We start from the raw sequence: 9,719 nt of genomic DNA, 5'->3' as shown, positions 1-9,719 counted from the left end.
AAAACGGAAGACTTGAGAGGGAAGTGGTAAGGAAACGCATGAGTACAATAATAGGTATATCATGTGTAATGAAATGATATCTGTACTCTATTCCATGGAATGAAATCTATTTAAAAATAATGCAATTAAATCATCTTCTGTGTCAAATGGATTCAATACATGTACATCCATCTGTTTTGATGGGCAGTGACGCACCTGAAAAAATATATCAAGCGGGGCAAGTATTTTCTGACAAGCAACCCCCTTCCCCACCAAAAAAAAAGAGGTCAAAGGCTTTGTAATATTTCAGGAGCCCGTTTCATAAAGCTGTTCGTAAGATACGAATGACTTTACGCACGACTGGTGACCCTTTCGTGTGCTATGTGATATCCCTATGTAACTGATTTAGTGCCTATTAAGAACATGACTACCGTCATGCCTTCGTAGCGAACGGACGCGTCTCTGGGGAGCTCTTGCCCGCTAAATTCAAACCTACTTTGAGAAATGCATTTGTAATCTACATTTTGGTGGCACATAAATTCATCGTTATGAGTAAACATTTATCGCCGAAGAAGTCTACTTATAATCTACGAAAAGCTAACGAACCTAAAACCAAACGCAAAGGAAAGAATCAACCTAAACCTTCAAAACCTTCAGTATCAGATAAAGGAGTTGATTCAATAAAATGCAGCAGACATAAGAAACTGATTTATACTCGCATCGAAAAGGAGTTGATTTTGAAATGCGGCAGAAATAATCAAGTGACTTATACAAGCATCGAATGGGAGTCGACTTAGAAATGCGGCGGAAAATAGCCAATATCATCAATATTCGTCCAAATCGTTAAAAAATAACAAGGACAATTAAATAATTAAAAACACTAACATTTTTTTGTAGGAACGAATAGACCTATGAATGTGCCAGCATTTTGTTGTACTGAACCCTTTTTTTTATATAAGCGATGTCGTTTGCTGTAGAACATATTCATTACAAGGATATCATGCATGGGCCTAGTACAGAAATTTCTCATTTAAATGTATCTGAATTTGTTTTATTATGATGTATTCGTCAATATTCGTTATTAAAAAGAAAATTACTATTTGAATTGGTTTTTGCAAGACGAAAGTTCTGTGTATCAATTCACTTGTTCTCGTGCAAAACGTGCCTGTAGATGCAAACAACAACCAAAAAAGCTCAACTTTGCAACAACAACCAAAAAGGTAAACGCTATGCCTAGCGAACATTGCATTTTCGAATGCCAATTCTTTTTTTTTCTTTTTTTCGTGTATTTCTCAGTTAATCATGCTATTGATAAAACTTTAAATAACTGTTTTCCCGATACCTTGGCTATAGTTTTTGACTCCTCTAACTCAGTTGAATGTTGTTGTTAATTTGCATTTATGGCACGACCACAGTACGATGTTTATTTGACAGGCTCTTTTACCCGTTAAACTGAAAATATTCATCCTTCCATAAGTCGACCTGTCATTTTGATATGTATGTAAAATCAAATATTTTCATGTTTGTCTCTGACAACGTTAGTTGGTCTGTCTGACTGATGGTAAGAAAATTTGATAACTATCAAATTCATTGTAATGAATGATAACCCAAAAAAGTATTTCATAATGTTGCTTGCTGAATGCAAATTTGAAACTTATAGCGTTTATGTCTACATGTTTTTTTTATGCTTATTTTATAAATTATGTTTCACTGGGCACTAAACCTCACAATTGGGTTTAAAGGGGAGGTTCGCCCTGACAAAAGGTTTGTTGTGGGGATGGCAGAGGGAATAGTGAGGGGTATTGCCGGGGGTTTGGGAGAAGGTCATCAAATAATTGAAAAGTTATTAGAATTTCAATTATTTCGTTTGTGACGTCATGTGCGAGCAGCATTCCTACATAGCGAATGGTAAAAAATCAATGAAATGTCATTTTCTCAGAAAATTGAAAATGGTTTTCACTGTAACTTTTGTATATCAATAGACAAATCGTTTCACACCAGATCATGAAAAGAAAACAAAATTAAGTCATCAGGAACCATACAAAATTTGAAATTCATACATTTTATATTACATAACACATGGGGCAGCTGCTCGTTTATGACGTCACAAATCCAGAGTTTTGAACTCTAATAAATTTCTTACTCTTTGATGGATTTTCCTCAGACCTTCGCCAGTATTTTTTTATTGTTTTTTCTGCTATTTTTGCAGCAGGGTTTTCTTCGGGGTGAGCTTTCCCTTTAACACTCTTCAATTCAATCTTTATATAAGATTGAATAATAATTCGTCCCTCAATAACCATGAAAAAATGAACAAGAGAATAATGGATGTGTTTAGTACTGTTGATATTCAGCTTTACTTTTCATAGTTCCTCCCTTTATTCTAAATAGAAATAACTTGCATGTCAATTGACATGAATATGCCTGGTTTTTCATCTGCACAATTGATTTTCCTTATAGGGCAATTTTCTTGCTCAAATAATGTGCATGCCCTACAGTTGGGTCGTATTGACATCGCTTGTTAAAGCATCTCTTAACCAGATTGCCCATCTCATCACATACACTGTGACCCCCCCCCCCCCCTTTGTTTTGTACTTCTCATGCACTGCATACCTTTAAACATCCAACATCACATAAATTGATGTAATATTATCGTGTGTAAACATGCCAAGTTGAAATAAAGTATACCATCTATTATGTACTTCATTATGCATACATTTGAGTGTTTGTATTTTTTTATGTGATACGACTATCTCATTCCTTTGATGAGATGGGGGGGGGGGGCAATTCATAATTTAGATGTGAACGCTAAACCTTGGATGGTATGGGTTTCGCTCAGTTCTGGTTGGGCGTTGCCCCCATGCGTTTTCCTGCATGTGATGAATTGGTTATTATACATGTTTGCATGCCTTTACCCTGTTCATATTCAAATTTTCGGTTTCTCTTAAAAAAAACAAAACATGTATGTATATATAGTAATGTGAATGTCTTTTCTGGGCGAAATAGCGTAGGTCGCTTTGGTTGGGCGTTGCACCTAAACCATGTTTAATGCTTTGTTATACGTTTGTCGGAAATGCTCAATGTTTTCATAGTATATTTTCGACCCAGTAAACAAACACCCAGTACAATAAATTGCAAGACTTAGGAATGTATTTTCGACTGCATGCCATTACCTTGTTCATTTTCTCAAATACAATGATGACATTCTCAGGGCTCCATTAAAGATAATTATAGCTCAGTTTTAAAAACGTGACTCTGTTTGGGAATCGTTGGGTTTTGGTTGGACGATGCTCATTAATCATGCTTTATAATGCTTTAATTGCATGCTTTCGGATTTTTTTTTGTTAAGCAATTTCCCGCGCGTTTAAAGTATTTTAAGCGCCATCGCCAAATTATACATAAGATTGATCTATTCGAATGACTCTACATTGTCTTTTATTCAAAGTGACAATTACCGCTTCTTCTAAAACATGTTTTGAAGGATGTTAAATTGCGAACACCAGTCCTAATCTTGACTGGTATGGTCATTTCTCGGTTTGGTTGAGCGATAATATATTTTAATTGCATGTTTTGGGCTGTTTCAACGAATGTATGGAGGTAATTGTTTATGTACACCTGAATCCAGTTGGTATGGGCATTGCTCGGTTTTGGTGACTATATTCAGGTAGTCAACCAAGGCCGAGCAATGTCCATAGTAATATAATGTTCCTTTCATCAATCTCGCGCTTTATCGCATGTTTTGGGGAAATGCTTTTGTGTTTCACAATTTCCCGCGTGTTTTCATGCATTCTCCCTTTGGATATAATTGCAACTTACGAATTGTTTCGCTTGCATGCATTTACCCTGTTCATAACAACCACATTCTTAAGCAGTGCATTATAATTGGGGGTAATTAAAGTTTGAATGTAAAAGGCAGTATCGGTTGGTTTTGGGCGCCGCTCGGTTTTGGATGAGCGCCTCAAAATGTTATCCAGTGCTTTATGTTATAATGTATTTTGTTCTTGAAATGACTTTTCAACGATTTCCCGCGCGTGTTTTGATAAAATTTCATTATTGATGTACCATCGCCTATTTATCGATATACATTGCCTTGTTTGCATGCCTTTGTTGTTCATACTTATAAAATGACAACAATGATCACTTTCTCTATATAAGCATGCATTTGGCCAGAACTCCAGATCCCAATTGTTATGGGTAGTGAAATTGCATGCTTGGTTCTGGTCAAGCGATCGTTGCATAATTTTGCTTGTAAGCTTTTACCACATTCATTTACAAAAGAAAACAACAATGCCATTCCTAATAAGCATGAAAGTACCTTGTTCATATGTGAATACCAGACCCTAGTTAGTATGGGTATTCCTCGACTTTTTTTTATCTCCGTTTTTTTGTTGTTTGTTATTCATTGTTCAATACTTTGATGCATGTTTCTAATCGTACATTTGTTACACGCCTTTTCCCGATTATGTCATAATAATGCATTCTCTAAACATACTTTGACTCAATTGAGATTGCTTTATTCAAATGTGAATGTTCGACCCTGACCGGTTTAAGTATAGCTTGTCTTTGGCTAAGCGACGCTCTTGTATTTTTCATTGCTTTCATGGAAGCTTTTAAAATGCTCATTGCCAATTTTCTCTTGTGTTTTCATGAATTTTAACATTTAGACTGGCTGACTGGTATTGATTGGCCTGGTATAGCGTACTCTCCTTTGTTATGTATTTATTGCTCTGGTGTATATTTTTTTCAGAGAAAATTGCCTGTTTGCATGTCTTTACCAAAATTAGCAACAGCAACAATTTTATCTATTTTCAATTGTACGTGGCAAAAATTATTGTCGCCTCTTTTCATGTCCACAATATGGATTTTGCTTATATTGATATGCTTAATCTTGTTATTTGCCAACCTGTATGGGGTTATCGTTATTTTTCATCATTTGCATTTCTTATATTGATTTTTTTCTTTGGGCATCTCTCCAGTAATTATCAATGATGTATGTTTACCATCTTTGCTCTCTGACGCGTTCGTCCGCTCTGCCTACGAAGATTTCTGCTAAATGCTGCCCTCTCTCGAACTTTTATGAATTCGTTATTTGTTTTTATGTGTTCGTGTTTCTATGTATCTCTGTACAGGAACTCAATGCCGAAAGTAGTAGTGAATGTTGAGACACTAACTGTACTTCCGTGAATACTTTAACTGATGTGCCGTTTTATTCCTTGAGTAATGATGACCTCTATGGAAGCTTAAAAGTGCCACCGAGATGTTGAGATAATTATCTCGGGAAGTCGACATCTTGATAGCAAAAGATAAGATGACGAGATCCCAGATCTCATCATGTCGACATCTTTTAGAAGAGATGATGAGATGACAAGATCCCGGATCTCATCATGTCAACATCTTTTAGAAGAGATGATGAGATGACAAGATCCTGGATCTCATCATGTCAACATCTTTAAGAAGAGATGATGAGATGACAAGATCCCGGATCTCATCATGTTGACATCTTGTAGAAGAGATGATGAGATGACAAGATCCCGGATCTCATCATGTTGACATCTTGTAGAAGAGATGATGAGATGACAAGATCCCGGATCTCGTCATGTCGACATCTTTTAGAAGAGATGATGAGATGACAAGATCCCGGATCTCATCATGTCAACATCTTGTAGAATAGATGATGAGATGACAAGATCCAGGATCTCATCATGTCAACATCTTGTAGAAGAGATGATCAGATGACAAGATCTTCGATCCATGATCATGTCATCTAATCATCTCTTCTTAAAGATGTAGACATGACGAGATCCAAGATCTTGTCATCTCATCATCTCTTCTAAAAGATGTTGACATGATGAGATCCGGGATCTTGTCATCTCATCATCTCTTCTAAAAGATGTCAACATGATGAGATCCGGGATCTTGTCATCTCATCATCTCTTCTAAAAGATGTTGACATGATGAGATCCGGGATCTTGTCATCTCAACATCTCTTCTAAAAGATGTCAACATGATGAGATCCGGGATCTTGTCATCTCATCATCTCTTCTAAAAGATGTTGACATGATGAGATCTGGGATCTTGTCATCTCATCATCTCTTCTAAAAGATGTTGACATGATGAGATCCGGGATCTTGTCATCTCATCATCTCTTCTAAAAGATGTCGACATGATGAGATCTGGGATCTCGTCATCTTATCTTTTGCTATCAAGATGTCGACTTCCCGAGATAATTATCTCAACATCTCGGTGGCACTTTTAAGCTTCCATGACCTCTCCATTAATTTGAATACACATAATAATTCAAATGCCCTTCCATACATTCTTTTAAAAGAAAACTGAAAAACTTCTTACTTCAATCATACCGAGGTCTTCATTACTAATTCCCGCTCGTTATCATCTCCTCTCAGACTTCAAGTTATGTTTTTGTCTTTATCATCATTTTGTTTTATCCTCTCTTTTCGGTCGTAATTTGTCCTGATTCTATTTTACGTTTATTCTACTTTTGTCGTCCTGTTTTGTTTTGTTTTTTCTTTTTATTTTATTATTTTTTCGTTTTGTCTTGTTCTGTGAGTTATCCTGTTCTTTTTCATCTATTCTGTAAATCTTCGTAGGCAAATAGCAACCATTGCGTCTCTCTCTCTCTCTCTCTCCTCTATTCTCTTCCTTTAGGGGGGTTCACATTACACAAGCTATGCTTTTGAGTGAATCCCCCATTTCCACAGATACTTTTCTTTCCAAAGTGTTATAATTTTTTCTATAAAATATTTTGTATTTTTTTTATATGTTATTTATCATGATTATCATTAATGTATTGTAAATATTTGTTAAAATGTATGAAAATGATTTGTATATTTGCTATTTCTGTTGGAAATAAAATCTGAATCTGAACATGTTCCATTCGTTCGTAAAGTTGTGCGTACCTTTACGAACAGCTTTATGAAACACCACCCAGGTGTATATTTGACAAACATCATCTACTAAGATGGCTGAATCGTCCCTTCGACTTTTAATTAGGAACATCTCTGACAATTTCTCGGACTCGAGTTTTGTAAAAAAAAATAATAATAATAATTATAATAATAAATGAATGAATACTAAATAATAACAAAATAATATAATTGTTCATAATTATAATAATGATAATGATGATAATGATACACATGCAATGAATTAGAACAACGTTATTAAATAATAATAATAATAATAATATTTTTAAAGACATCTGAAGAAAAGCCGAGGGCAAGAAAAGGAAGAATGGGAAAAGAAGAATCCTCGTCACAATGACCATACATACTACACCAACACTTTGCAAATACCAAAGCCCTCATTATTTTACGGTAGTGTCATTTTCATAACTACATGTAGTATCAGCTAAAACAACTGCAGACAAACTAGGGGGACAGAGAAAACCAAAACACGGAAAACGTTACTCCAGACGGGCATAAAAAATGTTAATACATTTATTAACCCAAATGGGCATATGAAACCTAATGGGCATAACCATTATACAAATTCACTCGCATAGATTGATAATAATCGCGAATGAGTCTTCTATTTCTTATTTTCCACCTTCTTCTTCTCCTTCTTTTTCTTCATCTCTTTTTCTTCTTCTTCTACTCTTTCTCCTCCTCCTCTGAAATATGATAATATTTTCTAAATATCATGTCAACATCTATCACAAAATCAGATTTGTGTATTGCTCGTTCACTACGCTCGCTCGTAGGTCTTTAATTAATTTTGCCCCATCCCTTTTATGCCATGTTTGACCATCTCAAAATTTCTGGCTTATTACGCCAATATGACGATGAACATATATTTCATGCATTTTCTGAGCATGTATATACTTTTTAAACTTTCGCCATTTGCGTTGATGTATGTTTCATGCTCATAACGACGTTTTTATTATGGTCTATAATTATTAAGAATGAAAAGACCTATAATTCATAAACACTCTACATGAAAAGTAAATTGATAAATGCTTTCGTCACACATGGCAGGGTGAGCATAGCTATATATACCCCTTCGTCTAGTAAACAAATCGGAATACAATGATGTAGAAAATATACAAGCAAGTTCTCTCTTTATCCGCCTGCTTAACACACATGAACAACGTCCTTAGACTACACCTTGCTTTTAATGTTAAAGTAGAAGGTCACCCCGAAAGTTAGTTGGTTTTGATAAAAGTGAAAAAATAGACAAGCATATTGGTGAAGGTTTGATGAAAATCCATCAAAGAAATAATTTGAATAAAACCTTAACTCTATAATTCTTTGACGCATCCTCATCAAACCTTCATCAGTATAGTTTCATCGAATATTTTTTCTTTATATTTTAACACTAATAACAGTACTTCAGGGCAAACTTCGTCTTTAAGTGCTTATCTTTTACATATTTATTAGTTTGAAATGCTATTCTACTGACGAGATTGGCATAATATGGGCATAAGAAGGCTATTAAATCGAGATTAAAAGAAAATAGTCTCCGTGTCCAGATTAGAGAAGCCATTTAAACTTTCCGTTCTTATCTGTAAGGATAAATATGCCGATGTATTTGACCTAAATGTCTGTTTTCCATAAAAAAAGCGTATAAGTGTACATTAAGTATACTTTGATTATTCATAATTGACAGTTTCTTCTGATATGCAGATACTTGAATGGATTGAAAAATTCATAGTAATGTTGCATACTTTTTTACCATCGACTTGACTAGAATCTAAAATTGTCTTAAAGTTTCCGTATACAATTTAATAACGCTGTTTGAAACACATTGTTTCAGGCCGTCACTCTAACGGATATTGCTTACAGACATTTTATCATAAAAATTTCAAACAATAAAAAAATGTGCATAAATTTAAACAACTTGTCGATAGAGTGACGGGCTTTAACAACGTGTTCAAATTTCTAAACATCTAAAATAAAAATTTATGTTTAGCAAACTCAACCAGATAACATATATTGGAAGCTTTACAAAAAGGTCTACCGGTTCTCATTCCATCTTTTACACTTCATATTTAGAATGCAGAATATCAATTGCTTTATATAATTACAAACTATTTTTCACAAGGACACAGTAAAACACCATTTTTTTTACAAAGCTGCTTACATTGGGAACATTCCAGTAGCCGTAACGTTAAACGAGTGTTTGGAATTCTAAACAGCCATGCTTACTTTGTTGAAAATTGAATAATAAAAAAGTAAATTTTGTTGTTAAGATTATTATCTACTTGTTAAAACTTTTACATACATATTGTAAAATTCATATAACACAGTGTTGTATATTAAAAAAGAAACAGAGTTTAAACTTTGAAAAAGATATATTCATGAACCCGTGTAATAATATTACGTTTGTTATTTTTGTTCTAGGCATCAATAACACCTGGAATAAAATCAAAATTATTTATAGTCAACCGTATCACAAACCATTGGCTCTTGAAAAAATAATAATTCGGAATAAAATAATTAAATATAATTTACTGTACTTTTTAGAAGCATCGAACTTCCCGTAGAAAGTAAACAAAGAATACAAAAATTGAATAGTACTGTACACGCTAATAAAAACTTTTAAGTTTTTTTACAACTATTAATCGTATCATCGATGATAAAATTGTTTCATTGATCGATTTCTCTGCCTCACCGGGACCAACTTTGCCCCCCCCCCCCACACACACACTCTCTCTCTCTCTCTGATATGCTTTTCACACTGCACATATTTCCCTTAACCCCGGGAAATCGGTGGGGCTATAGATA

The sequence above is a fragment of the Lytechinus variegatus genome, chromosome 16 (assembly GCF_018143015.1).
Source record: "Lytechinus variegatus isolate NC3 chromosome 16, Lvar_3.0, whole genome shotgun sequence".
NCBI classification, from domain to species: domain Eukaryota; kingdom Metazoa; phylum Echinodermata; class Echinoidea; order Temnopleuroida; family Toxopneustidae; genus Lytechinus; species Lytechinus variegatus.
The sequence above is the reverse complement of the archived record's forward strand: the minus strand, read 5'-3'. Positions refer to the sequence as shown.